At 43.9% G+C, this 25,969-nt stretch overlaps 1 non-coding gene across 1 annotated transcript; it reads left to right on the forward strand.

Moving 5' to 3' along the window:
- Window positions 1-16,460: 16,460 nt before the first annotated feature.
- Window positions 16,461-16,552, forward strand: trnar-ucu (transfer RNA arginine (anticodon UCU)). The gene is given in 2 exon segments: window positions 16,461-16,497; window positions 16,517-16,552. It is a non-coding gene; the product is annotated as a tRNA-Arg (tRNA).
- The last annotated feature ends 9,417 nt before the right edge of the window (window positions 16,553-25,969 follow it).

Consider the following 25,969-nt stretch of genomic DNA (forward strand, 5'->3'; position numbering starts at 1 on the left):
CTTGCTGGTGCCATCTTGCGCCCCTGAAGCTTGATTCTGGACCTCCCTACTCTCTAAAATTTCGATACTTGAACTGCAATTTTGGTTCACATCCCCCTGCTGGATTAGTTTAAACCTACCCCAAAAGCCTTAGCGAATTTCCCGCCCCCACCCAAAGATATTGGTACCCCTCTGGTTCAGATGAAGATCATCCTGCTTGTACAGGTCCCACCGACCCCAGAAAGAGCCCCAATTATCCAAGAATCCAAAAAACTCCCTCCTGCACCATCCGTGTAGCCACGTGCTCAACTCCTCTCTCTCTCTATCCATTGCTCCACTAGCAGCAGAGCAGGGAGGGAATTTGAAAGAACGGATCGAAGTGTATTATGACCGTGTCGTCCAAACGAATGGTTTAGCGAATGAGCTGCAAATGGGCAGAGACGTGGAAGAGTTAATGATGTTAATGAGGTGCAAGTCGGCTGACATGGTGATGATGGGGATATGTGGTTAAAAACACATCACGAGTTGAACGATGTCACCATGGAAATGACTCAAACCAAGGCCAGGGAGAAATTTGAATCAGTGGCGAGGCATTTCCTCCTGTCACGTCGTCGATGATGCCTTCCAGCTCATCTCATCTACTTCCCTCAACCCCACTCCCAAAACCCATCCCTCCAAATATGACGAGGACATAACTTCCTTCTTCAACACTTTAAAATCTAGCAGCCTCTGTAGACATCATGTCATCCTCCGGTATTTCCGTCAGCTGCAAATGAACCCCAACAATTAAGATGTGCTTCCCTCCCCACCCCTATCCATTTTCTATAAAGATCATTCCCTTTTCCACTCCCTTACAAAGTGCACGCTACCACAAAACCACCGTCCCCTCCCAGCACCTTCTCATTCCTACACGGGATTTGCAAAACATCCGCCCACACATCCGTCCTCAACTCTGTCAAAGGCCCAAAAGTCCCTTCCATGTCCATCAGAGTTTTACCTGCATTTCCACGCATGTCATTTACTGTAACAATTGCTCCCTTTGCTGTCTCCTCGACATTGTAGAAATTGGATGCCTAATTACAGACCGCTTTGGAAAACATCTCCGGGACACCCGCACCAAACAACACCACTGGCCTCTGGCTGAACAGTCAACTCTCCCTCCCACACAGCCAAGTTCATTCAGGTCCAGGGCCCCCGCCGCTCTCCTGAACTATCCTATCTGTACATCTTCCATCCCACCTATCTGCTCCAGCCTGCACTGCGACCTTTCATCATTATCCCCACCTCCGTTAATCTATCACACTCTCCGCTACCTTGTCCCACCCCACCCGCTTCCATTTGTCTCTGTACCCCCTCGGTTCACAAGTCTATTTCCTGATGAAGTCTCGTGTCCAAAATATCGATTGTCCTGCTCATTTGTTGCTGCCTGCCCTGCTGCGCTTTTCCAGCATCACACTTTCGACTCAGTGGAGAGGTAGTGGATTTTGAGCTAGGGACTGAAGTCAGAGGTTTCAGTTTTGCAATGATTGAATTGTAAGAAATGTCTGCTCCATCAGGACTGTATATCAGGCATGTCAGGACAGTGTTTGACCTGGAGGGAACACGGAGGCGATCGTGTTCATATCCACCTGCTGACCTGCTCGTTCTCTGTGGTGGAAGTTTTGTGCATTAAAGATTCTGACAAAATTCTGGTCAAATTCTTAGTGTCGAAAATCCCTTACCTTCAAACCATATCTTCAGACAGATTCTAGAGTCTTTTGAAAGACGGTTTCACACTCTCATTTTGGGATCACATCAATTTCGCAGGATATTCGAAGGGGAAGATTTAGAAGTCAACCTCTCCACCATAATCTGATGAAGCCACGAATTCTATCCCAAATACAACTTTGTCAGATTTTGAACATGAAAGGAAAAAGCTCTGGTAAGTGTGAGATAAGTCGTTCACTTATTGTGCGTGTGGACCAGGTTTTTATCTATCATCAGACTTACACACCTCAATTGCAGTCATAGTGAGGAATGGCTGTGGAAATGTAGGGATTCATTTCCCTGTCTGAGCTGAATTCCCATGGACGCAATGATACCAGGAACAAGCCATTCACCTGCTCAGAGTGTGGGAAGGGATTCACTCTGTCACTGACCTGCTGCGACACCTGCTCGTTCAAAATGATGAGAAACGATTTCAGTGTCTGAACTGCGGAAAACGCTTTAAAACGTCCAGCGATTGGAGAACCGAACACGACGCTCATACTAATGAGAAACCTTTTCTCTCTCCGGACTTTGGAAAATGTTATCAAACCTCTATGTGTTTCATCTCTGAGAAATATGCCCACATAAATAAGAGTCCATTAAGATATATAGAGACCTGACGTCTGACCCACGTGCTCACCCGGAATAGAGACCTTTCCAATTCCAAATCTGTGGGACCGTGCTGCAAAGTCCGAGCGACCGGATGACTCATCACCTTTCTCGCCATATTAACAGGACTTTCTAAATGCCATGACTGCGGGAAGTGCTGCAGAAGGTGCTAAATACTTGCGTGTGTTCAACGTGTTCACACTGAATAAAGACATTACTCATTATTAACGTTCCTGGGGACAGTTCATCATGAACGTCATCACATTGTGGAGAGGCCTAACAAATATGTAGCCTGTGGGATGTGCTCTCTAGTCTCTGTAGAACTGATTTCCCATCGATATTTTCGAATTGTGAGAGAAGTTTCAAGGAACCTATTCCAGGAATAGGTTTAAGCGATCATCTCAACTCTCAGTACACCATCTGGTTTGCAGTTGGCCGCAAGCATTTACCTGCTCCATGTGAGCAAACCAGTTAGGTCACTCATCGACCCTGTTGAGAGAATAGAGGATCCCACTGAGGGAAGGAATTCACTCACTCATCGACCCTACTATAGGCAGCGTAGTGTTTACATATCGCAACAGCAATTGAACATTGTTGTTCTTCACATTCAGGCCTGGAATCAAAGTAGGAATATTCTCGATAACAATCAAATAAATCAGCTTTGTGTTAAATGCTTTGAGTAGGTAATGAGCAAGTTAGACGAAGTCAAGCCGGTCGGGGTTACAAGCTTGAATTTCCCCAGGCATATGTCAAGGTGCAGTACGGCAAACTGCTAAAGAAGAGGACATGGATTGAGGCTTGGCTGATAGGCAGAAAGCAGACAGTTGGGTAAAGGGGTCTTGTCCAGGATGGCAGCCCGTGACTCGTGGAGTTCAGCAGGAGTCAGTGTTGGCAACACATCTATTCACATTATGTATGAAGGATCCATTCAAAGGAATTGAGGGTGTTGTTGCTCCATTTGAAGAAGACACAATGATAGGCGTAAGGGCAGATCTTATTGTTGAAGCGGGCATGCGGCAGAATGACTTGAACAAACTGAGTGCTTTGAAAAAATAGTTGCAGTTATGGTACTTTGCGGAAAAATGTGCGGTCATATGTTTGGTGGTAAGAGTAGAGGCACAAACAATTTTATGAAAGCAGAAAGAATTCAAAGTTCAATTTTCTCTTATGTTTCACATGCAGTTTCAGTTGGTGTTTTGGAACGCAAATACAATGCAGGTGTTCAGTTCAAGCGAACAGGAAAGCATGGACCTAAGTCAATAGAAGGCTCTGGACAGATACATTTGGAACATTAGGAGCAGGTCTGGACCCCATATCGAAGTGATGATATGTTTTGAGTGGTGGATCGGAGGTTTATAATGGCTGACTCAGTGGCGAGTACCCATGTCTTGCGCCCTCAGCGATGTTGGTTCGATATCTACTTTGGATGACTGTGTATTTGGAGTTTGCACATTCCTCCCTAGACGAAAGATGTGCGGCTGACGTTCTTTGGTCATGGGAAATGCAGAGTTACAGGAATTGAGTAGAGGTGTGAGTTTGGGTGTGATTCCCTTCGCAGGATTAGCGTGGGCTTCTTGGTCCGAATGGCCGGGTTCCACATTGTAGGTATTCCGTCAGAACAATGTTGATTGCTGAGATTTACGCCTTGTCATAAGACTTTTTTTAAAAAAGGGGACAGCTTCCATATAAACACATGGTTTCAAGTGAATCTCTTGAACGATATAAGGAGTGGAGGGGCATTCTTAAGGAGGATATTATAAAGGTCAATCGAGGATATGAGATATCATCAGAACATAAAGCTCAGTGTAGTCTAAAGAGAATCTACAATAATTAAGAACTTGAGACCAAACAGGACTTTAAGATGAAAGAGCTCACGTTTGTCTTGAATCTCAGCAGATGGAGAGACATATAATGTTCACTTCGCGTCAGTTTACACCATGGAGAACGACATAACGGGTACAATTAAATATTGATGTTTTGAAAGTCGTTCACATTGAAACGGGGAAGGGCTGGAGGATCTGGAAAATATAAAGTTTGATATTTCTCTGGGATCTGATCTCCTGTATCCCGGAAACCTTTGGGAATTTCGGGAAAGAAACCTTTGGAACTTTTGTAGAAATATTTTTATCATCTATTATGACGAGTGGGGCGCCGAATGACCAGGGGATGGCTATTGTGCCTTTGTTTAGAAAGGAATTCACGGAGAAGCCTGGGAGCGATAGATGATTGTGTTTGGTTATGGTCGTGGGTAAGTTGTTTGGTGCAATTCTAAATGATAGGATTTATATGAATGTTTAGATACAAGGAATGAATCGGGATAATCGGCATGGTTTTGCACAGAATTGATTGAGTTTTTTGAGCACGTAACCAAGAAGATCAATGAGGACAAAGTAACAGACGTTGCTCACTTGGACTTTAATAAAATATTTTACACGGTTCCACATGGTTGACTAATTCATAAAGTTAGATCGCATGGAGTTAAATGTAAGTTTTCCACTTCGATATAAAATGAGTTTAACAGCAGTATGCTGAGAATGGTGGTGCAGGGTAGTTTTCAGACTGAAGGACTGTTACCAAAGGTGTCCCATTGGCTGAGCGCACATTCATTTCTTTTACATTTAAATAAATGATTTAGGTGACAAGATAGAAGTAAATTTGCAAAATTGGTAGTAGAAGGTTGTGAAGCGATTTTCTCGTCAGGTCAGTTTCTCTCTGGCCTCGAGTTTAAAAAGCGTGTCGGAAAGGGGTGGATAAGGGTCATTCGTCCACCTTCAAGTGCACGATATCAGGCAAACATCTATTCTCGTCCCGGTTTGCTGCAGTTACATTCTCCCTGTGATCTTAAATGACATAACAATAGTACTGAAGGTTGACCTGGTCACACTGTTGTAACCCCTTTGACGAGTGTATTCTCATGTTCATATACAGAGGCAGTCACACAGGCACATTCCCCGACAGTGACAGTGTCCTCAGGATTCTCCCCACTCCATGTGCTTTACGTCTGTAAGTTTCTTTAGAGAAAGGCGGCTTTAAGTGGAATACAAGGCACTTCGCCAGAAAATGTGCACCGTTGCGGTGAGCCGCGATATGAAATGGATACTGAGCTGAAATAATCGAACACGCTTCTCATGTGTAACTTTCAATAAACAAATCCCACCAAAAACAAGCCGTCTGCCTCCTGGGACCTGACAGCATAGCGCCTAGCAGACATTCCTCACAAAAACAACGGACCCACTGCAAAATCTAAACACTTTCACGTCTCATCTTGTTCTATTTCTGCCTCTGTCACATCTCTACTTTCCCCTGAAAGTCCCGATGTCAATGAGCTGTTTGATTTAAACACAGGCACATCGAGAAAGAAATCTTTATCTCAAAAGCAGAGCCAGGGAATGTAAGCTGCAAGGGCTTGCTCTCGGCTGGTTAATGAGACATCATGGTCTCATCGTCCTGATTATCAGATAGACTGATTCCACAAATATGCACCGTAATAGTTATTACCAATTGAAATGTGCCAATGAATACCGTGACTGACAGAACTATCGGTGAGAGTAGCTTCGACCTCTTCCTCGCCGAGGTACATTCTGCAAAGGATGTCCTTTTACTTCACAAACTGACCACCTCGCAGGTGGCCATGGAAGTGTCTAGCACAAAAATGCCCTTTGGCCCACTAAGTCTGCAACAGTCCAACACAATTCCCTGAACGGTTCTTATCTCATTTGGCGTCACTTTTGTCAGAGGGGCAAACGTATTCAGTAATGGAAGTGTACAACTAAATGGTTCTTACCTGCTTTGAAGTTTTCTGCCTTTTCCATCCTGACAGGCGGTTGGTTGCAGATTACTAACGTTCCTTGCCTGAGTTATACACATTTCACCTCATCCTGCGATTTGAATTTGAAACAAGAAAGCAGAGAACAAGCACTCTTCAAGTTCACTCTCGGATCTCAATTACAGTTAGAAAATGCTTAACAGCAATGAGGAATCCACAGTGGTATTAACGCCCATCGCGTCAACCACTTGGCCACAACTGCAGAAGCGCTACTAAACTTGTTTCAAGTTTATTTGTTTGAATTCAATCACCACAGTTTCGATAGGGTTAAATGTCAGGACATGTTTGGACTGTGTAAACAATCTCGATGGTTGAAATGGTCATTCAGTTAAAAAGAAAGGGAGAGATTGCAGGAGAAACTAAACAGATCTGGCAGCATCTGGGGAGAGATAAACAGAGGCAACGGTTTCTGTTCTGAACTCGGTAAAATCTCGGAACTGTGCGGACAAAAAAAAACAACAGATTGTGTGAGAACAGCTGTCGCTCTGTTCCTGGGTCGTGGGAGAACAGCAACCTGTCAGTGAAGAGCCGAACGCACTGACTAACATCGCCACAGAGACTGTTGAGCCAATGGCTTCAATGATCCCCGAATGCAAACTGCAGCCTGCTCCTCCCATATTGACAATTATCTTTAATTAGTATGTCGTTTCTGAAATAAATCCTGCGCAATTCACGGTGAAGCCATGGGAATAGTCTGATCCCACCCTTTACAGTCACATGCATGACACCGGAAATCAGTTATCCTCCTACAGAGATCGCCTCATTTCCAGTCTTTCAGTGTCCTATCTGTTCCCGCATTTTCTAATTGCCCCGGAGCTGAGATGAGATTTGACTTCCTGATGTGCAGGAACAGAATCCTTCAATGTCACAGATCAATTCAAGTCCGGAGTACACCAGAGTCAAAATACCGGCCTCCGAAAGAACAGAAAGATTTCTAAACTGTCTCTGCCCAGCCGACCAGTTCACCCCTCATTTTCCACTGAATTCGTGCCCCAAGGAATATCTAAAGATTCACAAAGCTCGATGCTGGGATTTCTGTTTTGCTTGTTGAAAGGTTTCCCACTTGACAATTGGCAAAATTTTCCCAGATTCTTTTCACAATCCTCTGCTGTGCACCATGTAGAGAGATAAATAAACCTCCTTTTGTGGAGAGATTCACGTCTCTGTAAATGTTTTCCTTGGAGCAAGATTCCTGTATGTCAAGAAATAAGCAGACCTGAGAACATATCGAGTTGATGAGACGGTTTTTCTGGAGTTCCAGAGATAACTCATCCAACAAGAAATCATTTAAAATCAACTGTGAGTGAAACATGCTCGGTATTGATGAGAGATTGAATGCATATAAAGGATCCATTTTCATGAGCAGAGATATTAATGATATAGCAATGGTCGAGTGAAAAAAGATGCACTTTTATCGCGCCTTTCAGCTCCACTCCAATCATAGGCACTGAAGCACCTGTCAAGCAGATGTGTCATTGTCAGTAATAATGTGCTCATCAGGGCAGTTTGTTCAAACACAGGTTAAAAAAGAAAACTCAGAACTTGCATTGGAGACAGCAGTGAGATTGTGTTTTACTTTAAAAGTTTGTTCTGTTCTACTTTATATCCAGAATAGTGAAGGACCGGAGATCCCAATCTCAGGGGAAGGGGTTAGCCACATAAGAAATAAATGAGGAGGATGTTCTCACATTCAGAGGGTAGCAAGTATGTAGAAACATTTACAGCAGAGGCCTTTCAAGACTGAGTATATTCAAGGCTTCAATTATCTCTCTGTTAATAGTATGGAGAAAGGGGCAGTGTGAAATGTGTCCAAATTTGCTGACAATACACACGCGTGGGAGAGCATGTTATGATGAGATCGTGGCAATATGAATAGGCATATAGATAGATTGGGTGAGTGGGCAAAAGCTTGTCAGATGCAGTTACATGTCCGGATTATGAGGTCATGCACGTTGGTCGGAAGATTCAAAAGATAGAGTACCACTAAAATCGAGAGAAAGTAGAAGAAACGTGTGACAAAGTGGAGTCTTATACACGGCACAAACAAAGTTTAGTATCATATTATTTCCATGACAAAAAGGATGGCCCCCTTTACGATTGCTAACAATGAAAGAGATGATTTCCCAGGAAAGAAAAATAATAACTGAAACTTATAGCCGAATCGAAAATTTAGAAAAGACTTGGATCGTTCCAATGGACGACGTTAATGTTTATGGTTCTCTAACATTTGTTTACAATGGGGCTGGGTGTGGGAATTAGGGGAGCTGCGGAGTGGAAGTCTGATTACCCATGATTACTCTCATCCTTCATCTGTCGTCGTCATATTGTACGTTTCATTTCGCACTTTGCTTCCTATGAGTGCCCTTGTAAACTATACCCTCTGGTGACTTATTTCCCTGGTTGTTCTTCATCACCACCCGAAAGAAATCAACATTCGTTTCTCCTGAATCTCGGTAATCTCTGATCAAATATCACCAGCACCTCGACATGTTCCACGTCGGTCTGTCTTCGTTGAATATTAATTGATCCGTCACTGTGTTACTGTTGCACAAATCAAGAACAAATCAAACCGCACCAATAGCATCTCGGATGTAAACGCAGATAACTGCAGCCGCTCCCCAGACTACCGCAAACTGTGCGATCTCAGAAGCACACCTTGTACAGCCAGGAAACTCAAAACAATAGAAACACTCTTTTGGGCTGCGGACCTGGTTGTATTTATCAATCAGCAATCGAATTTTACATTGGTAATATCAATAGTTCCCTCACACAAGGAACTAACTAATGCTGCAGACGGAGTATAAAGTGCGGACTGTAGATACTGGAGATCAGAGTCAAGAGTGTGGTGCTAGAAAACACAGTAGATCAGGCAGCATCTGAGGAGTAGCAAAATCGACGTTTTGGCCGAATATCTGATGAAGTATTCATGTCAGAACATCCATTCTCCTGCATCTTGGATGCTGCCTAACCTGCTGTAATTTTGCAGCAACACATTCTCCATTGCTGCAGACTGTCACACATTGCGAGATTCCAGCCACGGAATCAGCGACACTCAGTGTCATGAGTCAACCTACTGTGGACACCTAGCAGTGGTGTTTCATGTCAAGTTGATCTTCAAGAATGCGTATCATGAGTTGTCTGTCCTGTATAATGTTTCCTGCAGTCACGACATGCAATATTTTTTTTCCAAATTTGTCTTGCCTATGATGGGTATTTGGTCCATTTTTTTGGTGAGTTGTTGTCAAATATGTCTTTCGGTTTATGCTGTCTCATAACTCCGAGTGGTGCCGAGACATACTTTTACCTATAATGTAGAGAGCTTGGTTTGTTGGGTAATGGCATGTCCCTCTGGCGTTGGTTTTGACAAAGAATCTGCGGAAATATCTATTGTTGCAAAATATTTCTGGAAGATCCACTAAACAATACAACCAGCTGTCCCGAGTAACAATGCACAGCGATGATGAGGACAACAAATTCGACAACAAATTTGGACTCAGCATACTAGGACATGCAAAGTAACGACAAAAAACAGCAACTGAAAGCAGTGGGAAATAAATCAAATCAATTCGAAACGCTGCAGGACAGCAGAGCTTCACATGAGTTTCATCTGCCTTGAAGATATCACCGAGAAAGGGGAGGAAACGGCCGCAAACCAACTTCCCAAAACCACCGAATTTCCCCACACCATCTGCATCTTTCACCTGAACAACAGATCTTTACACAAACCTTGAAACCCTGAAACAGTCAGAGCCGTCCCAGCGGGAAAATGAACACTGGCATCCCACGTGACAACTGAGGTGAACAAATGAAATGCTGCAGGACAGCAGCGCTTCAGACGAATTTCATTTGCCTTGAAGATATCACAAAGAAAGCGGAGGAAACGGCTTCAAACCAACTTCAAAAAACCACCGAACATCCCCACACCATCTGCACCCTTCACCGGAACTACAGATCTTTACAGAAACCTTGAACCCCAGAAAAAGTCAGAGCCGCCCCAGCGGGAAAATGAACACTGGTAACCCACGTGACAACTGAGGTTACCAAACGCCACCCGGTGGATGTCCGAGCTAACTGAGGCTGCAAGCTACTTGTGCATGCTCTTGTCAATAACACCTGCTTAATTATCCTTATCCCATTTTCCATCATTTAACGTTGTATGCCTTAAGGATTACAAATTCACAGTTAAGTATTTCTGAAGATTATTAGAATTTCTGCCGTTCTGACTCAAAGGGACAGTGATGTCCAGATTCCAATGACTCGCAAGCTGATAAAGTTTTTTATTCTGTAGAGCTATTCGAACGTTTATGACTCTTATCTTAAATCTATGATCGATTGATCCATCCATCATCGAGAAATCTTTCGTTAAGTGTACCCAATCCATGCCCCTCATTATTTCCTACATCTCAATGCTGTCTCCTCTCAATCTCTCCTGCTCTCACAAAAGCAAGGCCAGTCTGTCTAAACTCTTTCATTGCTGAAGTTCTTCAATCCAGACAATATATTGGCAAATTATTTCTGCACCATTTCCACAGCTGTCATATCGCTTCTTTTATGTGAATTGCAGAATTATACATAACACTCTAGCGAGAGACGAACAAAGACTTGAAATAAATGTGGGGAATTCGCAAACATTGGTCTTTTCCAATTAAGTCTCTTTTCCTCGATACTGTTCTGCGTCCTTTTCATGAACCCAGTGCTCCAATGATATCTGGTCCATGCAAATCAAACACTTTACATGAGGATTGATAACCCAACCACATTATCTGATTGCATTAAGTGGCTTAAAGCTCCTCATGGTGGTATTGGTGCAAGTTCACCTAACAAGAGTGACAGCTGCAGCACTAACTTAACGGTGTCAATGTGAAAGTGAATGTTACTTTGTGCAATGCCCCAGTGGCATGTGAGGAAGGATAGAATGGAAGAATAGTGATTGGGAAAGGGAGGACCATCTCCGAGATTAGGTGCAGATAAAGTTTGAAGCAAAAAAATCATCACCTTCGAGAGCATTTTGACCTTAAAAATTGACTTCTTCCTTTATGCGTTTGTTTTGAAAGGGTTATGTGGAGTAACATGGAACAAATGCGCATTACTGATACTCGGATTTGAATGGAGGTTGCTTCGGCCACAATGCAGAGGACGAGCCACTATACGATCTCATGAAAAAATAACCAACAGTAAAAGCAATAAATGCAATGGCTAAGATTTGCGAGGAACAGCACCGTATGCACAAGAGGGTAACCTATTGAGATTGGGTTGTATCGTCATCTTCGATGTCCTCAGTGGCTGTGGAGAGTCCATCATTGAGATTGTTGAAGACTGATTTCGATAAATTTCGAGAAAAGATGAAATGTACAGGCTTAGCAAACAAATTGTTGAAATGTTGGTTTAAATAACAACGAAGTTTCTCATCGTTACTTTACCAGTGCCTCGAGACAAGGTTGTAACTACGATTGCACACTTCAATCCCACCGGTTTCCAGGTCTGGAATCACTGAAATTTAGCGACGCAGTTGTGAAGATCCGATCGGAATTTGAGGGCGGAATGAACGCATGAATCTCTACTCTTTCTGCCAGTGACCAAGTCCGTGAGCATGCAGTTCTTCGATGAAGGCAGAGAGGCGCGTGAAACGCCCAGGATGGGAGCTCAAAACTAGGCTGGAGCAACTGAAATAGAGAGATGTGGGAGACAAGGCTGGGAGTTCTAACCTTATCTGGATACATTTCAATTGACATGGCGCAGTAACCTTTGTGTTGATGGAAAGTATCCTGAGCCATTTTAATCTGAACTGAAATAGTTTTTGGCAGCATACATTTTTGTGGATTGAGGGAGGATCTGCCCCAGGGAATTGTCACAATTATAAATAAACATTTCGCAAAGACTGAACTCGTCTAGGTGTATCTGTGCATTGTGAAATGGGCTAAATATCAGTGCACTCTGACATTTCTCATATTCTGACTTTGCAGTCGGTTAATTTTCTGGAAGGAATTTTAAAAATACTTTTTGTGTAATTCAATTTCCTGCTAGCTTGTTCTGGTCTGATCATTGATGTAACATGAACAACCGAACATTAATATGATTTTGGGATTCGGTTCGACGTTCCCTCGATATACGGAAGAACAACAGGAGAGCAGAGGTGAAATTTATCAGAATAGCAGTGATCAAATTGAATGAATGGGCAGACAGAGGATGAAAGGAAGCTTCATGGGGATAAATGTTTTTTCTTTGCCAATGAAACTACCCACGTCACAAAGTGTCTCACCTGGACTTACAGAAATGAAGTGTATAAGTCCTTCTACATTGAGTGAGGCGGGGAGAATGTAAACACAGCAAGCTCCAAAAAAAAACAGAAACTTTTGTTCTTTTCTAAACCTCAGTCCCGGACTGACTAAGATGACATTTCGAAAATTATTTTGCACAATGTCAGCAGAGGACTTACAGATTCGACCACGAAAATCAAATTAAATATCAAGATAAAATCATACCACTTTATTCGCTACATCCCCCCTTTTGACACATGGTCCTCACTGTGTGTTAATTGGCATGGAATGGGAATAATGATCGCGTTGACAGGGTTTACCAATGGGGCCACACCACACCCATTCCCTCATTCTGCACCCTGCCATTTTCCATTCATGCTTGTCCTTCGGCGTGGCCTGCGACTCGACCTCCCATAAGTCTGCTTTGGATTACAAATATTTGACATACACATTTCAACTGACCACTTGGCGGCTGCTGGGCTGCCGTCCTTCCGGTGAGTTTGCATTCGCATTGCCTTGAGAAAGGGAATCGTACTTTTTCGTGTGGGCTTCACATTTACAGACAGCGAATGATTTAGGCAGTAGGACAACTTCCAGGAGGTCAGAAGTCAGGCCATGGTGTATTTTGGACTTTCCAGTGTAGGTCAAGAAGCCCCTGTGTTTCCACAGAGTTCCACAATTATGTACAACCCCGAATGCTTATCTGCTGTCTGTGTAAATATTCACTATCATTCACTCAGCCAATTGACATGCCTCAGTCAAGGCAATTAGCTCTGCTGCTTGAGCTGACAGATGACAAGGGAGTGATTCTGCTTTGACTACCTCGTGGGTAGTTACTACAGCATACCAAACACAATTCTGGCCTGTCCGTTTGCCCCTGAATGCGGACCCATTCACAAAAAAAAACGCAATATCCTGATTCTGAGTTTGTGAATCCTGCACGTCTGGTCTTGGTGAGTTACAGCGACACAGTCATGTGGGTCTCTGTCTCCTGTTGTGGCGAGAAGGCTAGCAGCATTACGGACGTTACATCTCGTTATTGTAATGTTAGGCATCTCCAATAGTACAGTATTGTTTCTGAGCCAACGTGCTGCAGACATGTGTGCTGTGTTTTTCTCGGAAAACAGTAAGGATGCATATGGGACCAGGAGGGTTAATTCTCCAAAGCCAACTGTGTCCCTGGACGCTACAACAAACTTTTTCAGCTGCAGCCACGGCTTGCAGGCATATAGGCAATCCTATAGCCAAAATGTAAGCCTGAATTTTCCCACATTCTCCTGCATCAGCTCAGATGTAATGCATCTACCGTTTGTACAAAAGGCTTGTTTGGATTCGGACGCCCAGTGTAGGTGTGGTTTGGAGCGCCTTTTTAATTCAACTGCAATGGTCTCTGGTTCTGAAACTCTAAGCCATTGGAAATTTCATTTAGTGGCGCCTCAAGTGTTGTGTAATGTGGGATAAAAAATCGACAGTAAGAGTGCATGACCAAAAAGAATAGCAATTGTTACTTCGTGTGAGGCTTTGGAATTTGCTGGATTGCTTGAACTTTGTCTTGACCAATGCCCTTCCCTTGTTCAGACAGGAAATGACCAAAGAACTTCACCTTTGTTGCACAAATTGTAGATTTGCGAAACAAGCTTTGTGCCCATTCCTGGCGAGATGGCAGAGCAACACATGCGTATCTTTCTCACATTGTTCCTCTGTTGGTGCTGCTATTAAGCATTCGTCTACATACTGCAGAAGCGCTGACCCCGGGGTTAAAACAAGAATCTCCAGACTCCAGCATCGAGCCTCATTAATTATGGTGGGGGACTCACAGTCATCTTCACAAAGTCGCTTGAATGTATATGAATTGCCTTTGAGTGGAAAAGTGAACCAGAATTGACTTTCTGGGTGTACCGGTACACGAAAGAAGACATTTGATAAATCCATAGCAGAGAACCATTTACTGTCAGGTGGAATTTGAACTCATATAGTACAAGGATTAGGAAATTTGGGGCGGGCGGAACAACAGCATAATTGACTACCTGCAGGTCTTGAACAAAGCTCCCCTTCCCCGATTCACCTGGAATGTTTGCCTTTTTGACCATAAAAATGGGTCTCTCACCGGTGATTATCCACAGGGAATTATCACTAAAGCTTTCAGGAGGGATGCAAAGTAGTATCCTTTGACAGCCTCGTGTTTTAACGGGTCTCGTGCTCTGCATGGACGATACTCAGACTTCCGGGCTCTTCTTATGGGTTCATAGCTTCCTATGAACCCCACATCACGTTTGCCTTTTGCCCTGCACTCAGTAGTGACCCTTCTTAATCTTGGGTCCGAGACATCTACCATACCTAATCGCCAGGCTACCCTCTTTGCGGGGGTTACCTGGACTGCTCCATCTGCCTGAGTTAGCCAATTTAGTTTCTTCATATCTGTCCTTATGTGTACATTGAATCAGGTACGCACATTGTCGCTGAAAACAGAATCTTTCGTTTTTTTGTGCCTGCAGTATGCATCGTCTCAAATTCTGCCACCTCTCGCTGGATGCCTTCGCCAATGGTACGTGAGGAAAGGTGCCTTCCACATCAAAAGGATTTTTTTTTCTCATTCCTTGACTGTTTGTCCCTGATATGGTAGTTTACTGGCCTTGTATGTCTGCTATTATTTCGGTTTAACTTTACATTTTTTTCTGTCTATCTGCAACACATGCCTCTGCAAAGTCAGGTAATTACTTATTTGTTTCCCAGTGCTTTTATTGGATTCAAAATAAATGTTAATTTACCATTACAATGGACATTACATTATTTTACAGGTTGTGGCAACAGCGAGGGCCGAAGTGCCTGTACTGCATTGTAACGTTCGATGTTGTCAGTTCCATTTCCTGCTGGTTTCAGATATCTCTCCTCACTCTGGAAGCTCCCGGTCGCATGTTCCAGAGATTTGTCTGCACTTCAGTTAATCAAGGCAACTGTATTTCCTGCTCAGAATGTGATCTCTCTCCAATGGAGAGAGGAAAATAAAGTCGGTGACAAAGCTGAGATCACTTACGATCTGTCCAGAATTAACAAAAACTATCCCGATCTTCCAGTCTCCTATAACTTCAACATTACACTGTGTTCCCACCCTTCAGGCTCTCTGCTTGTATTCCTGATGAAGGGCTGTTGCCCGAAACGTCGATTTCACTGCTCCTCGGATGCTGCCTGAACTGCTGTGCTTTTCCAGCACCACTCAAATCTAGACACTGTGTTCCCAGGCCATCATTTCAGTCTCTGTTCTGCTGCAGTGCTCCTTCAAGACACAACACAAGCTGGAAGACACGCAACTCATTTTCTACCGACAGACCATGAAAACCTTAGGACCCAACATCAAGTTCAATCATTTTAGAAACCGTCCGCCGTCTTACACATTCTTCACCCACCCTCCCTTCCCATTAGTTCTGAAGACGGATCGTTGGACTCGAAGCGTTAACTTTCCTTCCTCATCAGAGATAGACAAGAGCTGCTGATTTTGTTCAGACCTTTTGGCTTTTCTTCTGAGAACTTTGTTTTTCTGTTGTAATCGCCAGATACTGGAAGCGTCTGAATGCAGGAGGAGAATTTCACAGGAGATGAAAAGAATGGAAAGGTTTTGACCACTACCATTGTGAAGGTACGCGAGCTAGACTGGGGATGTTGCTCTAAGCCCAGAGAAGGCTGAATAAGAAACCGATTAACGTGCTCATTTTATGAAGAGGATAGATATGTGTGACAGAGATAAGCCTGTATTGGGAAGGAACAGAGTAACATAAATGGAAGACAGGAGACAAGGAGGAGATTTAGGAAGAATACTTTCACCTAGAGAGTATTGATTATCTGGAAATCATTATCTGAACATGTGGTAAAGGTAAGTGTCATGAGAACGTTTCAGCAGTCTGTAGCCGAACACTTGATGAGCCAGAGCACGAGTGGATAAGGACCAGGTATCAGAAAGTGTGACGAGGACAGACAGGCGCGAGATCGGTGTCCTGAATGCAATGCGTCAAAGGCAAACTAGTGTGCTTAATGATTACGGCTGGCGCGGCTCTGTGGCGCAATGGAAAGCGCGTTGGATTTCTACATCTCTATTCAGATTGTTATTCAAAGGTTGTGGGTTCGAATCCCATCAGAGTCGAGTTTTAATTTATGTTTTGCAAAGTGGTCAGACCAGACTCGGCTGCTTATCTGCAAAACCAGTAATAATCGTGCATAAACCTAACTGTCTCGAAACGGAATATTTTCCTCCCACAGATTTATGGGCGGCACGGTGGCACAGTGGTTAGCACTGCTGCCTCACAGCTTCAGAGACCCGGGTTCATTTCCCGCCTCAGGCGACTGACTGTGTGGAGTTTGCATGTTCTCCCCGTGTCTGCGTGGGTTTCCTCCGGGTGCTCCGGTTTCCTCCCACAGTCCAAAGATGTGCAGGTCAGGTGAATTGGCCATGCTAAATTGCCCGTAGTGTGAGATAAGGGGTAAATGTAGGGGTATGGGTGGGTTGCGCTTCGGTGGGTCGGTGTGGACTTGTTGGGCCGAAGGGCCTGTTTCCACACTGTAATGTAATATAAAATTCTAATCTAATCTAGATTTACATTATCGATGTCTATTTATGGTAGAGATCGATAAATACCTGTCAGCCAGTAGATGTTGTGGATGGGCTGGAAAAAGACATAAAATTGTTCTGTGAGCCATGATGATATCAAATTACGTGGCAGGACAGGATCGGTGTGAAGAATGACCTCCTTCTGCTCCTTTGTGTCTGTGCCATTTCTGGCCAAGGTTTTTAAATAATCACAATGAGGACAATATGAAGTAAACGCCAAATAATATTTTGGTCTCATCTCCACTTCGCTTCCCTCCCGGCTGGAATAGACAGCCCTTGTTTCAGCTTTAGATCAGACAGCGGAGGATTCTCACAAGTTCTCCTTCAGGCTGAATGTTCCTTCACATAGGTTTCCAAGTGGACACATGGAGCAAGCAATTGCATGGATGCTGGGGATTCAGGGGCATATTTCCCCATTGCTGGGCTGGAATTCTGGCCAAGGTAATGAACGTGAATTTCTGACATTTTGAATCTTACTCTGGATTCTTGCGACTTTACGAATTAAACTGAATATAATTTGCCCTTGCAGAACATTATTCAATCTTCACTGTGCATAAAAACCATGCCACATGCTCGTGCACATAGTATGCTGAACATTGTTGATGTTGTGTGCAGTGTGGGTCGATGTCTCAGATGAACATGCCAAAGGAAGTTTGTGAAATGTCAGTGAATCGAGTTCACTGACGAATTGAAGCCGATAGAAGGAAAATCCCAGTACAATGGCCACATAACATTGCCTGTGACCAACGCAGGAAGCCATGGTAAATGTATACAGTATTCAATAAAACCGATTTTCACCACATTTATCTATGCCATTTTCCTGAAGCTGATGCTTCATAATCGATGATCCATTATCAGTATAGCCACACTGCGTGTCCTTTCAGATACACAGAAAAAAAATGAGTAATTGGGTTGAGGGGCCCAGTGGTAAGATCAGGAGCCGTTCGTCACCATTAGACGGCAGATCCAGTGGTGCAGTTAGTTAGCTTGCTGTACTTGCATGACAGAATGGCAGCACATGAACTGCCAAAGTTGGATTGCATTAGATTCTCGCCAGGTGTTTGTTTTACTGATACTGACCAGAGATGATTGCAAATTCAAGCTGAAGAACAGTTTAAACCCGAAATATTACATTGCAATAAAGTGCTTTTGGCACTAATGTTGTACCGACCTGTAAGACCAATCTGAAGTCCATCTGACCAGCAATTTGACATTATAAGCCGTAGGTTTATCCAATGATCATTTAATTGCCTTGAAGGTTGGTGAGTCTACGACTGTTGAAGACAAGGCGTTCTGCACTTTTACTACTCTCTGAGAAAGGCCGCTACCTCGGCATCTATCACACTCAAATTACATCGATATGCTCTTGTGCCAACCATCACCATTTGAAGAAAATGCCTTCACTGTCCACCTTACGGCAAACTCTGATCATCTTTTATGTCTCTATTAATTCACTTCTCAAACTTCTTATCTCTATCAAAAACAGCCTCAAGTCCCTCAGCCTTTCCTCGTAAGACCTTCCCTTCACAGAAGGCAACATCCGAGGAAATCTTGTCTACAACCTTTCCAATGCTTTCACATCCGTCCTATAATGTGGCGACCAGAACTCGACAAGTTTGGCCATACCAGACACATTTCTGGAGCTGCAAAGGGATCGTTCGGCCCTGAAACTCAATCCCTCTCCTAATAAAAACTAACACACTGTGCTCATTGCAAACAAATCCATCAACGTGTGTGTTAACTTTCAGAGTTTTATATACATAGATGCCGAGATCGCTCTGCTCATCTAAACTTCAAAGAATATTACAATTAGCCCAGATCATTTTATTCTTGTTGTTCATTCCAAAGTAAATCACCTCACACTTTTCCACAATAACCTCCATATGCCACCTCTGAGCCCCGATCTGCAGATTATTCATGTCCGTCTGTAACCTGCAGCAGACTTCGGCACTGTTGACAACTCCATCGACTTAGTGTGTTCTGCGAATTTACTCATCCATCATCCCATGCTCGAACCCAGGTCATTTATAAAGGTGACAAACAGCAGTGGACCCTAAAAGGAACCTTGTGGTACACCATGAATAACTGAACTCCAGGATGAATATTTTCCATTAACTACCACAGTCTGTGTTCTTTCAGCGAGCCAATTACTGATCTAAACCGCGAAATCACCCTCAATCCCATGTCTCTGTATTTTATGCAACAGCCGACCGTGCATTCGTGAAAATCATATCCAGAATGTTAACCACTTTACTCTCGTCCACTTGTTTGTTGTCCTTTTCAAAGAGCTCAATAAAGTTTGTGAGCGACAACCTGCTATTCGCAAAATCTTATTGACTGTAGCGAATCAACTTCTTTCTGCTTAGGTGATCATAAATCATATCTCTCATAACCTTTCCCAAAACTTCACCTTCAAGGAAATACGGCTCACTGTTCTATAATTTCCAGCGTTCTCCCTACTAATCTTCGTGAAGAAGGGGACAATATTTGCTGAACTCGAGTCTTCTCGCACTAATCACATAGACACTGACGAAATAAAGTTGGTCGTCAAAAGTTCTGCAATCTCCTCCCACGATTCCCAGAGAAACCTATGATACATCCCATCAAGCCCAGGGGACAAATCTATTTTCAGGCTTTCAAGAATTGCTAACAACTCATCTTTATGAATATCAATTTCGTTTATTCTAACAGATTGCATCTCAAAATTCTCTTCGACAGCATTGTCTTTTTCATTTGAGATATGATGAAAAATATACATTCAGCGCCTCTCCTATCCTCGGACTCCGTTGACGACGTCCTCCTACTGTTCTTGGCAGGCCCAAATCATATCCTAGATATTCTTTTATTCTTGAAATGACAAGAGAAAGCTTCCGCGTTTTAAATGACCCTGCCAGCTAAAGACTTTTAATGTCCCCTCTTTGCTCTGAGTAGCTCTCTCTTTTGGCCCTTCCTTGCTAGCTTTTAATTTTCAAGTGCCCTAACTCAGCTTTCGTATTACATGTTTACATGCACCACCTTCTCCATCTTGACAAGAAATTCAACTTTTTGAGTAAAAATGGCTCCCTGTCTCAACCTCATATTCCCTGCATGACGCACACACACTTATCAAGGACATGCATGAGCGCTGACCTGAACAAGCTCCATATTTCAGGTTTGCAAAACCCTGCGTTTACTTTCCCATCTGGTGCATCCTAACTCTTGCTGATCGCATCATACTGGCCTTTCTCCCAGCGATACCTCATGCTCTGCGATATATATATATTCCTATCCATCACTAAATAAACATACCGAATTGTGGTCCCTATCACCAAAGTGCTCAATTATCTCCAAATCGAACAGTTGACTTGCTTCATTACGCAGTACCAAATCCAATATGTTTTTGAATCTTGTTGACCTGTCTCCATGCTGCGTCACGAAACCCTCCTGCCCACATTGGACAAAGACTGACCAATCAGAGTTCCTCAAACAATAACATTTCCAATCAATATTTGGAAAGTTAAACTTCCCCACTACAACGACCTTGTTACTTCCGTTCCTATCCAGAATCATCTTTGCAATCTTTTCCTCCATATCTCTAGAACATTTTGGTGGTGACCTCCACTTGCCTGATTTTAATCTCAGCCCATTCTAGTTCAGCAGATTGAGTCGGGTCCTCACCAAATATCCTTTCTGCTACCATAGCACTGTCTTTGACAAAAAATGCCACATCTCCCCCTTTTTAACGACTTCCCTGTTCTTACTGAAAAAATCGAAACTGAGGTGCCAGGAAAAACCATTCATTTCAGTGCTCCATTCATGTCTCTGAAATGGCCACAATATTGAAGTCCCAGTGAACAACCCATGACACCTGCTTTAACCCAGATGCTCCTAGCGGTGAAGTAGACAGACTTCAAACCACCTTCATCCTTGCCAGCATTCACTCGCAAACCCGAAAACCTATTTATGTCCGAACCACTCAAAACTTCCAGCAAACTCCAGCTAAAATTCGGGTTCGCAATCCGCTGCTGAATTCGTTTAAACCCTTCTGAGGAGCTTTAGAAATTATCCACTCAGGATGTTGGTACCCTTCCGGGTCAGGTGAAGACCATCTTGTTTGTAGAGGTCCAGCCGACTCCAGAATGAGCCCCAACTATCCAGATATCCAAATCCCTATCACCTGCACTATCCTTACAACCACGTGTTCATCTGCTCTCTCCCTGTTCTTTCCCTCACTATAACGTGGCATGTGTAACCAATCAGAGAGATCAACTCTGTTTGATCTCGATCTAAGATGTCACCCTGGATCCCTGAATTTCTGCCATACATCCACATCACTTTTATTACATATGTTGTTAGTGCATATGTGAAACATGACCTCGGGCTGCTCCCCCTCCCCTTAACCATCCAGAAAACACGCTGCGAGACATCACAAACCTTGGTAACTTGGAGGTATCACATCAATCATGAGCCTGCCCTGTACCCACTGAAACTGTAATCTGTCCCCCTCAACATGTAGTGCCCAATAACTATTGCTCTCCTCCCCTCTCCCCTACCCTTCTGATCACAGGGACAAACACTGTGTCAGAGATCTGTACCCCATGGCTTACCCCTCGTAGGACATCCCCCAAAAATGTAACAAATATGGTATGCTTGTTACAGATGGGCACAGCCAAAGTGGATGCCTGCACTTGCTGCATGTTCCCTTTTCGTCTCCCGACTGTATACCATCGACCTTTTTCTTGTACCTGAAGTGTAACTGCCTCCCTATAACTCCTTTCAATTCACCTCAGACGACCCAAATATCCAATGTTCAGCTCCAGTTCCCTAAAGCTGTTGCCAAGGAGATGGAGTTCGGTGCAATTCCCGTAGATTCAAATGTCACGGACATTACTGTAAACTCTAAGCTCTCACATTCTAAAGAAAGAACATTCAAATGGCCGACCATCCATTTCTAATGTTCGGAATTCACACACACACACACACACACACACACACATATGTGAATCGACGTTTCGGGCATACACCCTTCTTCAGGAATGAGGAAAGTGTGTCCAGCTGGCTAAGATAATAGGTAGGGAGTAGGGACTTGGGTGAGGGGAGTTGGAAATGCGATAGGTGGAGGGAGGTCAAGGTGAGGGTGATAGGCCGGAGTGTGGTGGGGGCGGAGAGGTCAGGAAGAATATTGCAGGTTAGGAATGCGGTGCTGAGTTTGAGGGATTTGTCTGAGACAAGGTGGGGGGAGGGGAAATGAGGAAACTGGAGAAATCTGAGTTCATCCCTTGTGGTTGGAGGGTTCCCAGGCAGATAATGAGGCACTCTTCCTCCAACCGTCGTGTTGCCATGGTCTCGCGATGGAGGAGACCAAGGACCTGCATGTCCTTGGTGGAGTGGGAGGGGGAATTAAAGTGTTGGGCTACGGGTGGTTGGGTTGGTTGGTCCGGGTGTGCCAGAGGTGTTCTCTGAAACGTTCCGCAAGTAGGCGGCCTGTCTCCCCAACATAGAGGAGGCCACATTGGGTGCAGCGGATGCAATAGATGTTGTGAGTGGAGGTGCAGGTGAATTTGTGGCGGATATGGAAGTGTCCCTTGGGGCCTTGGAGGGAAGTAAGGGGGGAGGTGTGGGCGCAAGTTTTGCATTTCTTGCGGTTGCAGGGGAAGGTGCCGGGAGTGGAGGTTGGTTTGGTGGGGGGTGTGGACCTGACGATGGAGTCACGGAGGGAGTGGTCTTTTCGGAACGCTGATAGAGGAGGGGAGGGAAATATATCCCTGGTGGTGGGGTCTGTTTGGAGGTGGCGGAAATGACGGCGGATGATGCGTTGTACATGGTGGTTGGTGGGGTAGTAGGTGAGGGCCAGTGGGGTTCTGTCCTGGTGGCGGTTGGAGGGCCGGGACTCAAGGGCGGAGGAGTTGGAAGTGGAAGAGATGTGGTGGAGGGCATCGTCGACTACGTCTGGCGGGAAATTGCGGTCCTTGAAGAAGGAGGCCATCTGGGTTGCATGGTTTTGGAACTGGTCCTCCTGAGAGCAGATGCGGCGGAGACAAAAGAATTGCGAATGTGGGATGGCGTTTTTACAGGGGACAGGGTGGGAGGAGGTGAAGTCTTGGTAGCTGTGGGAGTCGGTCGGTTTATCGTAAATGTCCATGTCGATTCGGTCACGCGAGATAGAAATTGAAAGGTCTGGGAAGGGGAGGGAGGTGTCTGAGATGGTCCAGGTGAATTTGAGATCGGGGTGGAAGGTGTTGGTAAAGTGGATGAACTGTTCAACCTCCTCGTGGGAGCACGAGGCATCGCCAATATAAAGTGGATGAACTGTTCAACCTCCTCGTCGAATGTTCTTCCCGTCGAATGTGCGAGCTATATGTATGTACATATGTGTATGTAAACATATGTATAAATGTGTGTGCGTATGCATGTATGTGTGTGTATGCATATATATTTAATATTTAATATATATATGTTTAAAAGTTGCAAAAGAACATTGAGTAAAACAGCATTTATTCAAAAAATATCTGATTTTGTGGAGTGTTCTGTCCTTGGGAAATACCTCAGTCACTTAAGATCAGCCATAAAGACTCCCTGAGTGAATATCCATCACTCACTAGAGATACAGAGGTGATTTTTGAAGTCGATGACGTTTGTCATGTCGCTGATCCTGCGCTGTGTTAAATTCTGGAAAGGATGTTTAGCTCGTATCATATTACTAATTTTGCTGCAAACTCGCACAGTCCATTAAAACAATCCAAAAGTTATTAGGTTTATCTCATTGGACATTTTGCCTGTTATCAGAAAAACTAGAATAGAAATGACAAAATACTGCTATGAAGATTACAGAATTCAAACAGGAATTATTTTCGTGTCTTGTCACTAGATATGGTTGCGGGAGATGAGTGAGCAGCAAATGGACTCACTCCCTTCTCTGTGATTGCAGCCAAAGTTTCTAATGCGACAGATGAAAGAACAAAGGTGCATCACATCGGCAGGTCAGTTCCAACTCACGATAGTGTAGTTTCACTTTGATTGTCGCCATCTCCTAAAGTATTAGCTGAATGGGGAGATCAGGATCCTGAAGGTATGCTGATACATTGCGCGAATTATTCCCACACTGTTGGCATCACTTTATATCATAAACCAGTTATGCAGCAGACTGTGCTAACCGGCTTCCTTTCATGCTGAGCTCACACAAACAGCTCAGTTCCTTTACATTTTATAGAAGTTCACGTAGAACAAGCTGCTAAAGCTTTCCTCACAATCAGCTCATTCTACACTTAGTCGTGCTCAGTTGCAGGTGTTATGAGTTTTCTTTCCAATTAACGTTAACCAATTAGAGAGTGTGCACGTAGCGTGTACCCATTCTGGCCGCCCAGACTCCCTGTCCCGGTGAAATTCACTCCTTGTGTGTCTGCACGAATCTTTACAAATATTTTAGAATCAACTTCTGAATATTTTTTTCCTGAGAAAAAGTAAGCATTTTCGAATTCAATAGCTGTAGAAAGAAAAAAAATGCGAGCTCCAAACTTCTCTTTATCATTCATTGCTGGTTTTCAAGTTCTATAGCCTAGATATAGATCCATCCGAATGAGGGAATTTCCCTCCTGTTTACTCTCACCAAATTCACATCGCCTAGAAACCTTCTATACGGACACAACTCAGTTTTACCTAGTTTCACGCCACATGATCTATTCGTCTTTTCCACCATCCCATGAAACCCCGCTTTGTCTTTTCCAATGGCACTTTCCCCCACTACATCGTTGGCTTCCTTTCCATTATTCTGTTTCCAAGTAAACGCTGTCCATTCTTCCTGACGTCTTTTCATTCCAGTCATCGCCATCCATGTCTTTTATCATCTATTTATGTCCCAGTATAGTCCATATTGAGAAAGGATGCTGGGGCCAAACCAACACATGAAAACCCGCTCTAATGCTGTATACTACCATTACCAATGTAGAGAAAATGGGAGCTAGTTCAGTCAAAAGTGAATCCTTTGGTTGTTGCACAATGGATCAATCACTGATTGGGTCGTGACTGTTTTCCCTCACTTTTCTCCCCTGTCTGAACATGTGCTAAAGCAACACAATAAGGGAACATGGAATGCCTACAGTTCAGAAATTGCCTATTCGATGCAACAAATGCACACAAATCCTCCTTGAATTAACCCTCACAGAACAATTCCTTACCCTTTTTCTCTTCATTTGCTCCTGAATAAGGCAACTTACTGACAGTCGACCCAGTTGTCGGCAAATCATATCTCTGGCGCTGTGAGGCAGCAGTGATAACCAGTGAGCCAACTTGCGGCCCTGCACAATTATTCAAGGCACATTCGGACGCATTTGAAATGTCAAAGACGCTCGACTTGTGTTGTTGCCCTTATCAGAAACAATAAACCCAGATTCCCTGACCAAGAAATTAATCCAAACCACAGCGGTGAAAGCGCTGTATGGTAACCACTAGTCGACTAGGAAGGACGGCATGTGCAATTGCTTCTACTCTTAACAGCATAGGTTTATTTTCCTGCGATGAGAAATTCCTTCCAAAAAAGAGTGTTTGTGACACCGTGCTTTTAGAGCACAGAATAATACATTATGTCAGTGGCAGTCATCAAATATCCAAATATTCTCGTTTCCATTTTCCACTAATTGGCCCACAGCCTGACATCTGAAGTGTTCATCTGAATGAGACTTTCCCTGCAAAGTTTTAATCTCAAATGAACCAGTGAATGAGACTGAAGTCAGATACCGTCAACTTTGTTCATGAACTGCGGGAGAACTGAACCTCATTTTGACCCATAGAGGGAACTATACAGAGACATCTTTTGAAAGTGACAAAGGCCTCAGGAGAGCCCAACTTCCATAAAATGAGGAATTGACCCGTTTGGCCTCTTCTTTCTTCATGACTCGCTTTAAAACCGATTCTGTTTACATAAGCAGAGGGGTAAACAGGCGGGAGGCTGTACCTCAAGGACTGTCCCAATCGGCA

The sequence above is a fragment of the Chiloscyllium plagiosum genome, unplaced genomic scaffold (assembly GCF_037043375.1).
Source record: "Chiloscyllium plagiosum isolate Xiang-an unplaced genomic scaffold, Cpla_swu_hap1 HiC_scaffold_31, whole genome shotgun sequence".
In the NCBI taxonomy this organism is placed as follows: Eukaryota; Metazoa; Chordata; class Chondrichthyes; order Orectolobiformes; family Hemiscylliidae; genus Chiloscyllium; species Chiloscyllium plagiosum.